General features: G+C 47.8%; 1 long non-coding RNA gene across 1 annotated transcript; it reads right to left on the bottom strand.

The window, feature by feature from the left end:
* Positions 1 to 7,554: 7,554 nt before the first annotated feature.
* On the bottom strand, positions 7,555 to 19,079 carry LOC123385886. Its single transcript, XR_006599087.1, has 3 exons — positions 15,084 to 19,079; positions 14,086 to 14,163; positions 7,555 to 8,783 (listed from the first exon to the last, which is right to left on the bottom strand). It is a non-coding gene; the product is annotated as an uncharacterized LOC123385886 (long non-coding RNA).
* Positions 19,080 to 19,228: the final 149 nt, after the last annotated feature.

Genomic DNA, 19,228 nt, shown 5'->3' with positions numbered 1-19,228 from the left:
GGCTGGAGCCGCGGCTGCTGCTGCCGAGCCAGCCCCCACCCCCCGCGTCCCTCGGTCCCTCCCTCCCCTCTCAGCTCCCTCCTCCCTGCTCGTGGCTCCCTCCCTCCCCCCTTCTTTCTCCCGCTTGGGTCCTTTCAGACCCTGCTCTCGCTCGCTCGCTGTCTCGCTTTTTCCGATCTTCCAGTCCCTCTCCAGCTTTCCTCTGGGTTCCTTTTTCTCTGGCTCTGGGTTTTCCAACATCCCTTCTCATCACCCTGCCCCCACGCCGCCTTTTCTCCCTTTTACTCATTCCTCTCCCATCTCTCAGTTTTCTCTCTCTAACCCTTTTCTGTGTCTCTTCGTATTTTCTCTTCCTTTTAACCTCCCCCTCCCCCCACTTCGTCTCTACTGTCCTTTCCCCTCCCTACTCCCCCCTCCCTCCTGGTGGGTCAGTAATGCCTGCCCTGCGTGCTGCCTCGGGATGGGAGAGCTCCCCTAGGATGTGGAGGGAACCCGGGGAGCCCCCAGGCTTGGTGGTAACAGGCTGAGGAGAGAGAGGAATGGGCCAGAGCTGGAAACTGGAACTCCAGACACGGGCTTGAGAAATTTCTGGGCGGAGGGCGCTCCTATAATGTCAAACCCCTAAGCAGGCCGGGTTGAGCCAAGCCTGGCAAGATGAGGAAACTGAGGCCAACGAAGCCTAGAGCAAGGACTTGCCTCTTCACAGAGGTCTACTCCAGAAGCAGGGCCTAGAGCACTTTGCTCCTTTGATGACGGGGAAATGAGAGGGTGCCCCAAGCCAATGCACTCCTTCCAGTCTCTCTGCCTATCCCAAGCCCCAGGCCCCCAGGGCTGCTAGGAGGAAGCCTTCTCCACGTTGGGCCACCTGGCTGCCCCACACAGCACTCCTGGGGGAGAAGTGAGCCCCTAGGAACACTTGGCCCAGGTGTGGAGAAGGGAACCCTCCTCCCCAGCCCCACTCCTCTCTAAGCAATGCCGGACTTACCAACACGCTTCTGCTTCTCAGGGATAGAGTAGTAGCGGGTGCTTTGCTTGTGTGATTTGTCTGTTCTCCTCAAACTCGGATAAGAGCAGGAAGGCCCAGACTGGGAGAAAGGTGCTATACACAGCTCTCCCGGGGAATTTGTTACAAATAAAGCACACAGGTTGTCTAAAGCTTTGAGGAATGTGTGTCTGTAACTGTGTCTGGTCGCCTTGCCTTCTCAGCTCAACCGCTGATAGTTGTCATTCTGGGTCTGATGGGGCAAGTCCCACCTACAGAGGCCTTACCCGGCATTCCCACATTTCAGCCCAGTGGGACCCAGAGGAGAGCCGCAGGGTCCTGATTCCCACGGATCCCATCGTGCAGCCCTGCTTCGTCAAGATGGGATCGTGATTCTCCTAGTGTCGCTGGGGCCAGAGTTTAACCCCTTCAGTACATGGTACCAACAGGAAGCAGACCCTCCACCCAGCCCTGGGTAGAGACCAGCCTTGGGATATTGGCAAAACCCCAAAACCCCACACAAATATCCCATCAAGCTTCCTGCCTTGGGACATCAAATCCAATAAATAAACCCATGCCAGGCCTCTGCAGTTCACCCCCCCCCCAAAACCAGAAGCATCTGGTCAGGGCTGGGACTAGGGTGAAGCAGGTTAGGCCCCTAGGGCACAGCATTTAAAGAGGCACTCACGTTCAGGGCCGTGCGTGGGCAAAGGCAGCACCTCCTAAAATTCTGCAGCCTAGTTCCTGCTTCCCCCTAATCCTGGTCAAATCTTAGGGCTGTCCCTAACCAGCAGTGTCACCTTGGTCCATCACTAGGCCGCTCTGCCTTTCAGTGTCCCCACCTGACCATGAAGAAGCAGAAAGACAGGTTCTCCAAGGGTTTCTCCAGCTCCGAGATGCTGTACTTTGTGGGCTGCCAAAGGCTAAGAGGAGGGGGCCGAACTTTCTGGGTTTGCACTCCTGCGCCACCACTTGCTAACTGTGACACCGGGCAGCCGGTCGCTTCTCTAACCTCGGTTGTCCCGTCAGTAAAGGTGGGAAGGACTACGATGCTGTGAGCCCTGAGGATTAAACCAAATGATGCACATTGTCGCCCTTGATAACTGTTAGCAGTTATAGTATACAAGGTAGGTATGTGCACAGTTTTCCTTCCTCTTCCCTTTTGGATTATATGTTCCACCTCCCACCATGCCTCTCACCCTCACACCTACGTGGTGGGCACTCATTTATAATTCCCAAACCCTGGTTCGACCAGGTTTGGGAGGTGGGCAGGTCTCCCTGGATAACCCTTCACCCCATCTCAACAAGCAAATGCACAGGAAGCAGCCGGCTCCCCCACCTCTCTCTCTCTCTCTCTCTCTCTCTCTCTCTCTCTCTCTCTCTCTCTCCCCCCCCCCCCCCCACGCTGCCACAGCCACACTGCCAGACGTGAATCTCGCAGCTGAGGGTTACTGGCCCCCTCTGCGCTGGGCTGGGGATTGCCTGGTTTTCTGCCATACTCTAAAAAGCCACACAGATCTATAAAGCTGCACCTTCTCCACCCAGATGGCAGGCCTCCAAGGACACAGGTCCCAACAGAGCCAGGAACACTTTTAGCAAGCATCTCTGAGGGTCAGCTCGGGGTCAGGTTGGCGCCCATGATCCATCATTCGTTTGCCAGTCCCGGAGAGCCTGCTCACGGGAGCCCTGCCCTGCACATCCCACTGCTGTGTAGATGTTCAACCCCGCGACAAGTTTATTTGGAAATTGTGATAACATTTAAGAGCGGGTGCTCCTCTAAATGCATGATCTGAGACAAAAGTCCACTATTCTGAATTATCAACCCTGTAAGTCAAAAAACTTGCCCTCAAAATAATATACAAACAGGGAGGGGGACAAAACAGAAGAGGCTCTTTATATAGAGAACAGAGGGTTACTGGAGGGGTTGTGGGACAGGGGATGGGCTAAATGGGTAAGGGGAATTAAGGAATCTACTCCTGAAATCATTGTTGCACTATATGCTAACTAATTTGGATGTAAATTAAACATTAAATTAATTAGTTAATTAAAAAAATAAAACAGGGGCACCTGGGTGGCTCAGTCAGTTAAGCATCCAACTTCTGCTCAGGTCATGATCTCACGGTCTGTGGTTTCGAGCCCCGCGTTGGGCTCTGTGCTGACAGCTCGGAGCCTGGAGCCTGCTTGGGATTCTGTGTCTCCCTTTCTCTCTGCCCCTCCCCCCCCCCACTCATGCTCTGTCTCTCTCCATCTCTCAAAAATGAATAAACATTAAAAAAATTGGGGGGCGCCTGGGTGGCTCAGTCGGTTAAGCGTCCGACTTCAGCTCAGGTCACGATCTCGCGGTCCGCAAGTTCGAGCCCCACGTCGGGCTCTGGGCTGATGGCTCAGAGCCTGGAGCCTGCTTCCGATTCTGTGTCTCCCTCTCTCTCTGCCCCTCCCCCGTTCATGCTCTGTCTCTCTCTGTCCCAAAAATAAATAAACGTTAAAAAAAAATTTTTTTAAAACAATAAAAGAAAATAAAAGAAAGAACAACAGCAAAAAAGGAAAACAAAAAGCTTGCGCTCTAATTGGGGCAAGAAGACTGTAAAGCACAGGGGTGGAGTGAGGTGATTGAGAGCAGGGGCCTCAGAAGCAGACGCCTGAGTTCAAGTCCAGGCTCCATCACTTGTTAACTATGTGATGGAGAGTGAGCTACTTAATCTCTCCATGCTTCAGTGTTCTCATCTGCAAAATGGGGATGATAGTAAGATAAACACTGCTATTATCCCCATCTTACAGGGCAGGAGAAGAATTACCCGGCTCGAGTTCACACAGACAGTCAGTAGAGCCCAAGCAGAATGAAATTCATCGCCCTTGCTCTCACCCACTACCTCCCCCCTCGGCTTCTCCTCTCCTTCTTTTTACGGGGCTCCCAGGGTCTCTTCTCCCAGGAAACATCGGACACCCAGCTCATTTCCACCTCTAAACACTTCAGCCTAGATGGGGGTGGAAGATGAGGTGAAAACTCTGGTGACCAAGGTGGGAGGGCCTTCTCATTTTTAGAAATAAATTATCAGGGGCGCCTGGGGGGGGCTCAGTCCATTGAGCGTCTGACTCTTGATTTCGGCTCAGGTCATGATCCCAGGATCATGGGATCGAGCCCCACATGGGGCTCCGTGCCGAGCATGGACCCTGCTTGGGATTCTCTCTCTCTCTCTCTCTCTCTCTCTCTCTCTCTCTAAAAAAAAAAAAAAAAAAAAAAAAAAAAAAAAAAAAAATCCGGGGCTCCTGGGTGGCTCAGTTGGTTAAGCGTCTGACTTCAGCTCAGGTCATGATCTCACGGTCTGTGTGTTTGAGCCCCACATCGGGCTCTGTGCTAACAGCTCGGAGCCTGGAGCCTGCTTTAGATTCTGCATCTTCCCTCTCTCTGCCCCTCCCCCACTCATGCTCTGTCTCTCTCTGTCCCAAAAATAAATAAAAAACGTTGAAAAAAAATTTTTTTTAAATAAATAAAAAAATAAAAAAAAATTTTTTTAATCCATTACAATTTTTAAAAGAGAAAGAAATTATCACAAGGCTAGGACACAAGACACAATGTCCAGGACTCAGACCGGCACGCTCCCCACCTCCCCTCTGCGTAGATGTACAGGGGATTCCCTTTGTTCTCCTTCCCTCTCCCTCTTCTCTTTGCTGAGGGGTCACCTTTTCCCCTCCCGCTTTCTGCAGAGCCCTGGCTCAAAGCCCCGGGGAGGAACATCCACAGAAAATGCATCAGGGATGACTGGAATTTGTTGAATGACAGAAAAATGTCAGAACTCATAGGATCTTACAGCTGCTCTGGTGAGAAACCTGCCTTATTAGCAGGGTTAGGAAAATGTCTGTTTTCCCACCACACCCAAAGGCATCTGGGGGCTTCCTTACCTCCGTGTCTATTACAAACCCTTGCACAGGGCTCTGCCTTGGTAAGAGAATAAGCAAAATAGCTACAATTTATTACTAAGGTATACACGTGGTCTCATTTAACTGTCCCAGCAATGCTCTCCAGCAGGCATTAACATCCCCTTTCACAGAAGGGGAAACCAAGGGTCCCAGAAAAAAGTGACAGAACCCACAGTTGAACTCAAGCCTGCTCACCCGCTCTTGCACTGTAGGGCTGGCACAAGCAAGGGCCCTGGGGCCAAAATTCAAGGAGGCACTCGCTCTCAGGCACCAACTCTTACTTACACAACCCCGAGAAGAAGCAACCTTCACATACCCTCCAAAGCATTAGAGGGGACTGTGGGCTCCCTGTGTCCTAGCCCTTGACGTGGTCCCGAGGAGAAACCACACAGCAGCCAGCATCCAAGGTAACTCACCAGTGTTACCCCCGCTCACATAACACACACAGACACATCCTCCAACATACCCACACTCAGCCGTCCTGCCCAGCACGCAAATGGCCAAGGGAAGATAACCCAGCACACCTACGTAAACACCAGCACAACACAAAACGTCTGCACGTGCATATAATACAATTCCTACACTCACCTAAAAAACAGGGGAGGGAGGTGGGGGATATCTGAATAAAATCCGAGTGGCGAAACTTTTTTCACAAGCTATTTATGAACCTGCGGCCACCAATCGAAGTCTTGATTAACTTGGTTGTATTTATTAGATCGTGTTCAATATTTAATAACTTTGAATATGGATTGAATATTTAATGAGTTTGGTAGAGTCCCATTTACATTTAAACGTCAGAAGTGCCAATTGCTTTGAACTAGGAATTGAGTTTGTGACTCATTCCCAGAAGCCAGCGCTGGAAATCTCTCCATTCTACGCTTTCCATAGATTTACTTAAATTATAGGTTATCATCATGACATTATTACACTATTATTTGCTATGATGCTCCACTATTATAACAGATTATTTATTACACAGTCCCAGGGAATGTGGCATTTAGACACCGAATTTCCCTGCATTCAGGCAAACTTGGATTGGGTCTCTTGTTCCCTCTCCTCCATGTCTGCCAGGAAAAGGCACCGAATATGATGCTGTGAAATGCTCTCGTCTTAAGCCCTTAGTCCTCCCACAGGCACAAGATGATCTGGCAGTGATTTATGTGGTATACATTGTCCAAGACCAACTTGTCCAAGCGAGGGAACTCTGCAGACTGCGGGCGAGCGACATGAATTTCTGAAGCTTCTTTTTACCGAAATGAGAGAATCAGATGCAAAGTGCAGCTTTCAGAGGCATCATGGAGATTCCTGAAAGTCCTTGGAGGGTGTGGGATTCTGGAAGTCAATGAGCGAACTTAGCATATCCACGTATGCAGGTTTTACGTAAGTTACGGTTATAATAATGATGATGGCGTATGGGTAAAAAGTAATTACAAAATGTGGTTTGTCAGGGGCCAGAGTTAAATCACTGGCAATGGTCCTTATGCCATGGCAGGCTGCAGCCCAGCAGGGTCAACTGCTTACTCACCACAGAGAGATAATGCCTTCCCCATCAAATACCTCATCTCACTGACACACATTTGTCATATTCTGGTTTGCTTTGATTTGGGGTCCGCAGCAAATGTAAATGAATGCTGTCCAAAGAATAGTAATGATAGGGGCACCTGGGTGGCTCAGTTGGGTAAGCCTCCGACGTCGGCTCAGGTCATGATCTCGCAGCTCGTGGGTTCGAGCCCCGCATCCGGCCCTGGGCTGAGGGCTCAGAGCCTGGAGCCTGCTTAAGATTCTGTCTCCCTCTCTCTCTGCCCCTCCCCCCCCTCAAAAATAAATAAAAAATTTATAAAAAAGGAATAGTAATGATAATAAAAACCATTAGGTGGATAATAAGCCTCTGACCAAGTCTGTGTGGTCATGCTTCTTGGAAACTATTCTCATTGTATTTGCAACAGATGATCGGGGAAAAACACCACTAAGTACTTCCTTCCTCCTCACCTGCATCAGTGTGCCAACCTTTACATCCTACCTGACACCTGAGAGCCACCCCAGTCTATCTGCACGTCCTGAATTCGACATAGTATTCTGCCCGCCCCACCCCGCCCCCGACTTTATTTCTGCCGTTCTCAGAGCCTGAATGTCCTTCCCATTCCTCTCTCCAGCTTGGTAAATTCCAGTCTTGTCCTTTAAAACCCTGCTCATTGGGGCGCCTGGGTGGCGCAGTCGGTTAAGCGTCCGACTTCAGCCAGGTCACGATCTCGCAGTCCGTGAGTTCGAGCCCCGCGTCGGGCTCTGGGCTGATGGCTCAGAGCCTGGAGCCTGTTTCCGATTCTGTGTCTCCCTCTCTCTCTGCCCCTCCCCCGTTCATGCTCTGTCTCTCTCTGTCCCAAAAATAAATAAACGTTGAAAAAAAAATTTTTTAATAAAAAATAAAACCCTGCTCATTGACAAGGTCTTTCTTTTTTTTTTTTTTTAATTTTTTTTTCAACGTTTTTTTATTTATTTTTGGGACAGAGAGAGACAGAGCATGAACGGGGGAGGGGCAGAGAGAGAGGGAGACACAGAATCGGAAACAGGCTCCAGGCTCCGAGCCATCAGCCCAGAGCCCGACGCGGGGCTCGAACTCACGGACAGCGAGATCGTGACCTGGCTGAAGTCGGACGCTTAACCGACTGCGCCACCCAGGCGCCCCGACAAGGTCTTTCTTGGCCCCTTCACCCTACCTGTCTACCCGCCTTGGTTAGTACTTTTCTCACTGCCATCTGATTATCTCTTCACCGGTCTACCTGCCGCCATCGGACAGTGACTTTCATAAAGGCATTTCAATGGCGCCAATGTTTCAGACAGCGCCCGGCCTAATGTTGGATGGATGGATGGCACACAGCTTTTCTTCTTGGCTATTTATCCTTTGACTTGAGTGGAGTGAAGTGTTGGTTGAGGAGGCCATCCCTACTTTCCGGGAAGCTCCTACCGTTACTCATTCTTAGACTCAAGTCAAGGCTCCAAGGGATTGGCCACCCCTTCGTTTTACAGATAACGTCCAATCCCTCATGTTTTCATCCAACGGGCATTTACAATGTTCTCACCGTGTGTGCCAGGCTCTCCCCGCCGTGCGCCACAACCCAAATTACTGAGTCAACCCAAGGGGATTTCGAGGAGTGCCCAGGGTCCCGGGGGGCAGCATCGCTTCTCCAGCCCTGTTAGCAGTCAGTTCCCTGCAGTGACCAAGAGACTTTGGAGGAAGCAGAAGAACCGCCCACCTCAGGAGGGGGTCTGGGACTCCTGGCCGGTGGCAGCTCCGTTTGGCAAACCCTTAGCTCTTTATAAATGCCTCAAGTCCTCGGCGGAAGTAGGTGGGGAACCAACTCAATTCTCGCATAAACCCAAGCGCCAGCCTGCTGTTCAGTCTCTTCTGCCACCGCTCCCCGCTCTGCTCTTGGTTCTCCAGCGATGCTGCAGGTTTGCAGGCCCTGTGTCTACTGGAACACGAGCGAGGGAAGGGGCTTCCGTTCGGTTTGCTGCCACATGTCTGGCACACAGTAGGCCACCAAGAATGTTTCTGAGAAGCATCAGCGAATGAGATGTCATACCCCTGTCTTGACTAGTGATAATCTCCTCTGTTTGGAGCACCCTTCCAGCTTTCCTCTTACTCATCCAGCAAGACAGCTTGGGCATGTTGTCCTATCAGAAATCTTCCTTGAAGCCCCCCGGGCTGGACTGAACCCCCTTCCTCTGGGTTTCCTGGAACCCTGTACCCAGGCCTCTCTTTCACTAACCACCGCGCACTGCACTTATCTGTTACAACGTCTGCTTCCCACACCAGATGTCGAGATCATGAAGACAGGAACCATATACCATTCATCTTCATACCCTCACCTCCTTGGCAAGGCATCTGGAACACAGAAAGCACTCTATAATGATTTGTCAAGTTGAACTAAACAACCCCAAATGGACGCAGATTGGGTCCTACCAAATGTGATGGCTGATTCGTTTGGTCATTTGGCAAATATTGATTGAGTGCCTCTGACTGTTCTAGGTATTGGAGATCCAGCACTGAGCCAAACAGACAAAAATAACGATAATGGCAATACTTGTCAATTAGACATGACCCAGATATTTTAGCAGGGTAGTTAAATGGTATACGGAGTCAATATGGAAACTGTTTTGAACTTCAGCTTTCACCGTAGTATGATATAAGTAAGGCAAGAAATTCAGGGTCCCAATAACTCCACAGTCTCTCTTTCCTGGGTTCCAGTATCTGCATCTATATAACCGATACATGTTATAATTTCCCATGAGATATGTTGATATATGTTTACACAGGGTCCTCTGAAATTCCTTGCACATTTTTAAATCTCAATAATTTGCCTAGAAACACTTTACAAATAGCATTAAGTATTCCAAGGCTTAGAAAACACTTCACAATGGCCCAAAGTACAATTTAAATCCCATGATAAATAAAAAATTAAAGTGCAATCAGCTTTCAATTCAGTAGCAATTCAATTTGCCTTTAAGTGTCATTTATGGATTTCTTTGATCATACCCGCCACCTATGTTACATTTAACAAGCTTTGATTGAGTCCTTCTATTGTGTCAGGCACTGTAGTAGGCATGAAGGAAAACCAAGATTGATAGGACATGATCTTAACCTTTATAGTGCCCCCGGTTTAGTGGGAGAGACGAAAATGCACCTTACCTGCTATAACCCATGAGAACTCGCAAAGCTGCAACCCAGGTATACACAGGCACTGTGGGAGCACAGAGGACAAACATGTCCATCCTGCCTGGGGAGGTATCAGGAAGGCTTGGTGGAAATGGTGATGCCTGAGCCACACCTGAATCCGTAAGTCTGGTTTGGCAACCAGTGAAAAGAAGGGAAAGGAAGCGCTGGAGAAAGAAGGGACATGCGCGCAGTGATGGGAGATCTACGACACATTCAAGAATGGTACATTTGCAGCTGGAGCAAATGCAGTGAAGAGAAGAAGGTTGGAAAGGCGAACGGGCTCTGATGGTGAAGGGTACTGACTGATAGGTTAGAATTTTATCCTGGAGGTAATGGAGAATATCATCAAAGCTTAAAGGTTTTAAGATGATATGGTACCTTTATGTATATGTGTTATATGTATTATATATGCATTATATTATATATTATTATACTATATATGCTAAGACACTACATATATTAATATACTTATATTAATTATTATATTAATATTAATATATTAATAATTTTAAATTAATAACATTAAATACTATATTAAGTATATAATTAATATACTTATATTATACTTATATAACATACTTATATTAATATGGTATATATATTAATATACCATAATATATGCTAATAATATGTTTTTAGTATATTAGTATTTATTGTAGTATACTCTATTACATTTTATATTATACTATATATGCATGTATCATACTATACGTATTATGCATATTATAAGGACATAGTTAAAATATTCTGCCACAAAAAAATGCATGAAGACCAATACTATTGGCCTTTTATGGAGTGTTCACTGTGTGTCCGGAGGCACTGCGTGAAGCACCTGATAGGTACTGTCACATGTTATCGTCACATCAACCCTGAGATGAAGGTATCGTGAGGCCCATTTTACAGATGTAACCATGGAGGTTCCAAGTGGTTAAGTCTCCCTGCTAGTCTCCCAGCTAGTCTGTAGCTCTTGAACTTAGGTGGATCTGACTCCAGTCACCTCTGGACCATGGCAGCAGCTTGCCCAAACAATTAAGAAACTCATGAATGAGGGGTTTACATAAAATTCTCTTTTCTGCCTTCGTATATATCACAGGTTTTTAAATGTTCACACTTTTTAACCCAACAATGAGATTTCTGGGAATAAATCTTAATAATCAGAAATTCACCCAAAGATGAGTGCACAAAGGTGGTCGTTGCAATGTCATTTATAACAGAGAGAAGCGGTGAGGCACTCTAAGTGCTCCGCAGTAGGGAAGGGGTTCATTATGAAATGATGGAGTATTACATAAGCATCAAAATTATGATTGCATGGGATAGAAAACTGTAAATACATAACCTCAACTATGTAAAGAAAACGCACAGCAAAAAAAGAGAGCAAAGACACAAAAGACACATGTCAAATGTAATTGGTGACCTCCGTGAGGGGACGAAGCCTTTTCCGTCCTACACATTCCAAATTTTCTACATGTGAGCACCTCATTCTCCCTCTCCTTTTTTTTTTTAAGGTTTTACTTTTATGTAATCTCTACACCCAATGTGGAATTTGAACTTGCAACCCCGAGATCAAGAGTCAAAGGCTCTACTGACTGAGCCAGCCAGGCACCCCTTGAGCACCTCATTCTTGAGATAAAGAAAAAAAATTTTTAACACCATCCTCTGTCTTTTTTAAGACATGCCAGCTGGATCAGCCTGGGCAGCCAGAGAAATGACAGATGTCTACAGCCAAGTCACCTCCCTGCCACTTGATCCTCGGATGTCGTTAGATCAAAACATTGACAGAGCTGGTGTCCTGGCCAGGACAAGCAAGGGTCTGAATTCAAATCATCCCATTTGCTTACAGGTCCTCAAATATTCAAAGGATGCAGAATCATGCATCTTAAAATCAAAAATGTAAATTGCAATGTTCTTACAATTTGTTTCATGAACACTCCCTGTTTGTTCCTTAGCGTGACCGTGACCGTGTTCAATTTTCAGGGGCTGGGGTCGGAGAAGAAAGAACAAAGCCAGAACTTTGGGGCCCAATCTGGGAAACCAACTGTCGGGTTAAGCGCTGAAACTTTACTATGAGACTGGTGGGCCCTCTCCGTGGAATTAGAGCTAAAGCTAATAACCCAATTTGGAATAATTTAAAGCTCTTTTTAGGGAAGTTTTTTACTCAATTGGGCTCATTATGCATGGGTTTAATGTGTAACAATTTGTTCTTGAAAGCTAACATTATTGTTGGCAATAAAGATAGGAAGTGGAAAGAAGTTTCCAATATGTAAAGCAGATTTATTTCTCGTTTCATATGGACTTGTTCCGGGTCTCTGCTTATGAATCACACCATGCTCCCTGCAAAAAGATGCTGTCCATGCAGTTGGTTATGATAAATGGCCTGTAATTGTGAATCTGATATTGGTTTTCAATATTGAATTTATCATTCTGTCCTCTTAACAGATATTAAATACTTTTCAGAATTTATCCATTTGCCTGATCCATCTGTGATTTTTCAATATGTAAAATTTATTAGTTTCCTAGTTTTTTGAGATTTTAACAGTCGACAACATCATTAATAATGCTGAGTAATGGAGCTGACCTCTTTTAAACCCCGTTCCCTTCCACTAATCCAGAACATCCAAATTGAATCAAAATGTATTCGATTTAGGGACCCGAAAAAGAAAACGGCTGGCCGGGGCGGGGCGCCTGGTCTGAAATGCGGCTCCCACAGGCTGGTCATCCCTCTGCGTCTTCACCTCCCGAGCTGGCAGCTGGCGGGAGAAGGCGGCTCGCACCTTCCCCGCCTCCTCCTCCTCCTCCCATTGAATGAGCCAGCTTAGCGGCCCTCCACTCCCTCCCTCGGCTGCCTCAGTTTCTTCAGCGCGGAGTGATTGATGATAATAATAATGCTGCTTGTCTGGCTCCCTCACGGAAAGCGCTTTGTGAATTAATAGAAGCGAGCAGCCTGTGCACTTGGAGAGCCCCCTCCAGGACGGCTCCGTTGCCGCCCTGGACCGCTCATCCAGCTCGGCTGGGAAAGATTCCTGCCCTTCGTAATCTGGGGTAGTGCAAAAAGAGAGAAAGAAATCAGGCTGGGTGAAAGAGAAACAAGGCGGTGTGAGACAGTGACAAAGCTAAACTTACCCTGCCCCCTGGTTCTGTGCATTTAAGGCCACCCCGGCGTGTTGTGGCCAGAACAGCATGACGACCAGCTCAAGGTCAAAACTGGGGGCCTGGGTTTTTTGCGGGGCTCTGTTGTTGCTGGAGTTTGTAGCCTACGGGGCCGCATCCCACAGTTCCTGTATCATCCACTGTGTTGAGCGGACACCTGGAGGCACAAAGGCTTACAGAACTGAGCTCCCAAGGCCAGGGAACACAATGGCCACCAGCTGCAGGGGTCCTTCGGCCAGGGCCCCAGAAGAGGATGGGGTCAGGGCGGTGCACACAGGTCGAAGGACAGTGAGCCTCGTGACAGGCCAGGGGAGAAACGGAAAGCAGCCTGAAGAAGGGGTCAGCTGAGTTTCCTGGTCACACTTAGGGAACACAGAGGGTCACCTTCTCAGGACCATTCCAAGAGGAGCAGCCCCACTGCTGCCTCTGACCTGCAGAAAGTTGAAAGATAACTGCCTTTCCTTCCCCTGAGGCCTAATCTCATATTCTTGCAGCAGCCCAATTGACTTTCAATCCAATGCAAATCAGCTTCCTTGGAAGTTTTGTCTATTTAAGGATTACGGGCCAAGATCAAACTATCAGAAGAAACTAGGAGCCGTCAATAGGGTGAGTGAGAGGTGACAAGTTTCCAAAGGGCTCCTGTGTCCAGAAGAAACTTGCCTTTTGACCAAAAGCCAGAGGGCCACCTGGTTCCAGATCTGGCCTATGAGGAGCCATATCAGATCAATTGTCTGTCCCAGCTAAGACCGGAAGCCAAGTCTCCACAAACTCCCTTTATGATGCACTTTCTGCCCTGCCCGAGCATGATTTACAAACTGCCCCAAATCCCAGGCATTTCAGAGCCATTTATAGATTCGGCTTTTCTTCCTCCATCTCTTGCTGCCCTTCTCCCATCAACGGCTAACCACCCTTCAAAGTCTTCTCTCAAACAAAAGGTAATTTTAGCCTGACAAGTGTTTAACTGAGTACCTGAATGTCTAGATGCTTCGCGCTTCAACTGCTATAGAGATACAAAAAAACATATGAAATAAAGTCTCTAGGGTCGTCTGGGTGGCTCAGCCGGCTGAGCGTTCGACTTCATCTCAGGTCATGATCTCGTAGTTCGTGAGTTCAAGCCCCACACCGGGCTCTCTGCTGTCAGCACAGAGCCTGCTTCGGATCCTCTGTCCCCCTCTCTCTGCCCCTCCCCTGCTTGTGTGCTCTCTCTCTCTCCTCCAAAAAATAAGCATTTAAAAAATAATAATAATAAAATGAAACACAGTCTCCACCCTCAGGCAGGACTAATAATGGCACTTTACTTAATAATCAATTATTAAACACTTACTGCATGCCTGGTCCAGCGCTGGACACTGCAAAAACTCGGGAAAAAGAATCCCGTTTAGTCCCTTCCCAAGGAGCTCACCTGATGAGAGAGAGAAGGTTTTAACATACAAACCCTCGTGAAACCTGATGTAATGTTAAGCCGTGTGTTTGAGGCAATAGGTACAAAAGGGTTGGGCAAGATTGATGTGGACTGGAAGCCATCAGAGTAAACCTTATGAAGGAGGAGGCAGGAAAAAGAAAAGGATGGGCCAAGCAGAGAGGACAAGATACACATTGTGTGTGTGTGTGTGTGTGTGTGTGTGTGTGTGTGTGTGTGTTACTATCTTTGTTTATCTTTATTGTGTGTTATCTTTATTATCTTTATTTCATTATATCTTTATATCTTTATTATCTTTATCGTTTATGTGTGTTACTATCTTTATAATTCAGTCCTTCAGATATCTGCCCACCCTCTCAGGTACTTGCCCATACTTATCTGACAAAGGAAAGGGGCAACAAGGTTTAGGGGGCACCTACCTCGTGCCAGGAGGCATATTTCCCTTAGCATTCATTGTCATATGCGTCCTGCCCAACTGCCCTGCCAAGTAGATATCATGAGCCCCCCCTTTTCTTTGGAAGAGGACCTCAGAGCCCAACAGGGAAATCATTTGCCCAAGACTATCTGACAAGTATCTGGGGTGCCTGGGTGGTTCAGTTGGTTAAGCATCCAACTTCGGCTCAGGTCATGATCTCACGGTTCATGAGTTCGAGCCCTGTGCCACGCTCTGTGCTGACAGCTCGGAGCCTGGAGCCTGCTTCAGATTCTGTGTCTCCCTCTCTCTCTGCCCCTCCCCTACCTGTGCTCTCCCTCTCTCTCTCTTTCTCTTTCTCTCTCTCTCTCTTTCTCTCTCAAAAATAAATAGACATTAAACAAATTTTAAAAAAAGACTGTATGACAAGTATCAGCCAGTCTGGGATTCAAACCTTGGCCTTGATCTCCTAGATCTCATAGTCTCTTACCACTGAATCATGTGGACTCTAGGAAGCAGAGTGGCAGTACTCCTCATGGAAGTCAAGGCCATGCTCGAGACCAGGATCTGGAAGGAAGAGGAGGAAGAGAAACGGCATGATGACCGCCCTTCTAAGCATGACCAGGCCAAGTGCTGTGGAGGGCAGGGAAGAGAAACTCGCAGACCATTCAGCTGTTTAGCGAGAGACACCCCTGCGCTCCCTTGGGGTATTTCCTGGGGCTGTCATCCGCACTCTGACTTTTCATCACGTTGGCTGCTCCTTATGGTAAGATGTCAGTCCTCCTGAAGATACGAGGCCCTCCTGCAGCAGCTGGGGTCCCCTCCAGGGCTCCCGGTCCTTCGTCCAGGGCAAGGCAGGCTTAGCGAGATTTGGTGCTCGGAGAAGCTCCGTTTCTCGACTATGTCCTCTTCGAAGAGGCGTGGGAGGAAAAAACTCACTGAACCAGAAAATACATATCTTCTCAGCACTTAAATGGGTCCTGTTTTAAGCCTAGATCGGTGTAATTAAAATTATAAGAAAATAAGACCAAAGGATACCCCCCACCGTCCTTAATTAGGAGCGAGATGAGAAGGAAGAAACTCTGGTGTAACTTATTTAAAAGGCATAGTCCTGAAGTGGGACCAAGAAAGAGAATAATTAAAATGAAGGTTTCATTATTGTTTTTTGAAAGGGTCTCGGCGGACAGAGGGGTCTAATTGGCAGACAAGACACATGAAGGGCATTTGCTCATTCTCGGAGTGACTGTTCTGAAGATGGATGTGCAGAAAGCACTAGTCTCTGGGCCCTCTTTCCTACCTCCCCAGGGTCTTTCCAAACAGACGGGAGAACAGGAAAATACCAGGGGGCCGGGATCCTGGGTACACCGACGCCCATCACAAGAAATGGCGAAATCTCTCAAATTCCCTTGGCATGCAGGAGGTGGAGTGACCACGGCTGCCATTGCCATCGTTATGGCTGCTGTTGTTAACATTTATCCAACATTGTACTCAGCACAGCGCAGAGCAAAACGCAGGATGCAGCCCCGGCTTTGGAAATAAACATCCAGGCTCCCTACTGGATTTCTGCCCCAGCAGGGCACCCAGGCTTCAGCAATTCTGGATCCCTCCATCCTCCACTCCCCTGACGCTGCCTCTTGGTTTTCCTTGAGCCATTTCGCGTCTCCTGGAAACAGCCTAGCGTTCTGAGGCCCCGACCGGGTTGCTTGGCCCTCAACTGGCCTCTCTGGCCAAAGTCAGGGCTCCCAGAACAGGGCTGAAAGTGGAAGCTGGCGTGGGCAAGCCGATCTGAGAGGGAACGAACGCAGGCAGGGAAAGCGTGAAGCCAAGAAAGCATGGCGTTTCTCACGACTGGCGTGAGAGTCAGATTCAGTACTTTGCCTAACGTCACCCGCCACCCCCGCTGCTCCAGGCCCCTCGTTTCTCTTACCACTTCATTCTGCAACCTTGCACTTTAGAAATCCATGTGTACTCTTTAACAATCAAGACCCACACCACAGCAAATTTTATCCGTATGCGTCTTTGGAACACGAAAGCCTTGACAAGTGTCCATGGCCATCTAAGAAATGTATAAATATTATCTGTACACATTAGTTCCTCAAGCAAAGTCCCACTTCCCACTGCCAAATGTTATTTTTTATAGCAGCTCTGCAAGATGAGTGAAGGCGTATATTTTACCAGTAAGCCACTTTTTATAGTGTGGGGGGAGAAAAAAAGCCCCAAACATTTTTATTGCTTTTTAACCAACAGGATATCTGAATGCAAATGAATGAATCACCTTTGCGATGATTGGCTGCCAGAGTTTCCTTGTCATCCACAGAGCAGGCTCAGTGGACGTGACTTGTATCCTCATGAGTCCAGGGAAAGAAAAAAGACTGACTGCTACCAGTGAATTATGAGATTTGTCTTTATCAGTGAAAATAAGGTCATAACTGAGCCCAGCTACCGCCTATTATATGTGTGTTCCATCTACTTTTCTGTATAATGTGATCTAGTGTGCCAGGGTGAGCCGGACCAGCCCAGTGTATAAATTAGCCATTTTAAAAAGCTGCATTAAATCTTTAAGGCCACCAGGGTACCTTTTAATGCATTGATGCCACTCTTCAATAGACGCTCGTGTTCTTTACTTCTGACCTACATTTCGATGACGATCTGATGGAAAAAGGTACTGGAAGGACTCTCCTAAGTGTCTCTGAAACTAGAGAGAAAAACTAAGTCAAAGCACAAGTGTGGATCCCCGTCAAAAGCCAGCCAGTTGTGGACCTGGGTTCCTCGTAGCTACTTCTAAGGAGAACAATTCATTCACTCATTCATTCATTCATTCATTCAGCATTTGTTTACAGAGCAGTTTCTCTGTGCAAAACACCAGGCAGACCTCTGAAGTCCTGGCTCTTCCAAAAGCCAAGGAGAGGGGGGTAGGCTTTACACGATGGAAGCTCTTTAGGTGAAGGACGAAGGAAATCATGGGAATTTTCTAAAGCCCTGTTTTAGAAACTCCTTTCTGCGTCCCAAACAAGCTGACACTAAATCCTATGAAGAGGAATGTGTTTAATGTGGAGGATCAAAAGAAAAGAGAAGACGCTGCAACTCACATCCCCTCCGCGTCGTCTTTGGCCGGGAACTTGCACACTCGTCTCCTTGGAGCTACTTCTGGGCAAACAAGTGCGCCAAACACTGCCACACAGAGTAGTCTAGGTCCGCTCGGCAGTCTTCTCTTCCAGAACAGCAACAGAGGTAGGGCAGCCCAGCAGCGGGCCGAGGGCTGCGAGGGATAGAGGGATCAAACAGACACTAGTCTCTATCCGCAAAAAGCTCACAACCCATTCACTGAATAAAGGATTATTGGGCGTCTAGTGTCTCTACCTGCTCTGTCTGCCTAGCTGGACTTTTCAGCCATAACCAAATCAGTGGGAAGAAACAACGGAGGGCTTGCGTCCTTGTATATACTTTAAAAATCAGACCCACACCGTCATAAAATTCCACCCACACAAGTCTTCGGATCAGGAAAGCACCGACAAGGGTCAGTGTCTGCCTAACCCAAAGAACCCACTCACTCTTTCATTCAATGCATTTTTATTGCAAACGTGCCAGATGTTCTTCTAAGCCCTTGGAGAACAGTGAACTAAACAAGGTGCCTATCCCGGTGGAGGTTACACTGATGGGAGAAGACAGACAATAAATAAACACATGCATGACACGTACGTAGTTTCCCCAGTACAGTAGAGTGGATTCTGGACCCCAGCTGCCTTGGTTTGAGCCCATCTCTGTCAATTACTAGCTGTAGAACCTTAGGGAAGTTATTTAACCCGTGGTGTCTCAGTTTTCTCATCTGTAAAATGCAGATACTGATGATGATGATGATGATGATGATGATGATGATAAGAAGAAGAAGAAAAATACCTAATTCGTAAGGCTGCCGTTAAGGTCAGTCGTGTCAGTCTACGTAAAGTGTTTGGAACAGTACGAGGCGAGTCGTTAGTATCATACGTGAGTGCCAGTAATATAAATTCCCTGCTTGTCAGATAGAGATGAAATGGCACATTAAAAATAAGGATATAGAGATGATGGGGGTGCTATTTGAAATTGGGGGGTCAGAAGGAGGGGACATCTGAACTGAGACCTGAATGAGGCAAGGGCATGAGCCATGTCAGTCACCAGGTAAGGGCACCGGAGGCAGAGAATGACAAGAGCTAAATCCCTGCCGTGGGGCCATGGCTGGGGTGACAAGGAGCAGCGAGACGCTGGAATTGGCCACAGCAGAGGGAGGGAGACGAGTGGCAGGATGTGAGGCTGGTGAGGCGGCCGCGGGCTGGTTTTATCAGGCCCTGTGGGCCATAGTAGGGTCTTTGATATTATTCTAAGAGTAACAAGAAGTGAACAGAGGGTGTTGAGCAAGGGCGTGACAAAATTTATATTTTAAAATCCTCTGTGTATGGTGGTGCCTCAAAAAATTCAAAACAGAATTGGGGCCCCTGGGTGGCTCAGTCAGCTAAGCAGCCGGCTCTTGGCTTTGGCTCAGGTCATGATCTCACGGTTCATGAGCTCAAGCCCCACATGGGGCGCTGTGTTGACAGTGCGGAGCCTGCTTGGGATTCTCTCCCTCCCTCTCTCTCTGCCCCTCCCCTGCTTGTGTGCTGT

Source organism: Felis catus, chromosome B3 (assembly GCF_018350175.1).
Source record: "Felis catus isolate Fca126 chromosome B3, F.catus_Fca126_mat1.0, whole genome shotgun sequence".
NCBI classification, from domain to species: domain Eukaryota; kingdom Metazoa; phylum Chordata; class Mammalia; order Carnivora; family Felidae; genus Felis; species Felis catus.
This window is presented reverse-complemented; position numbering and strand designations above follow the sequence as displayed.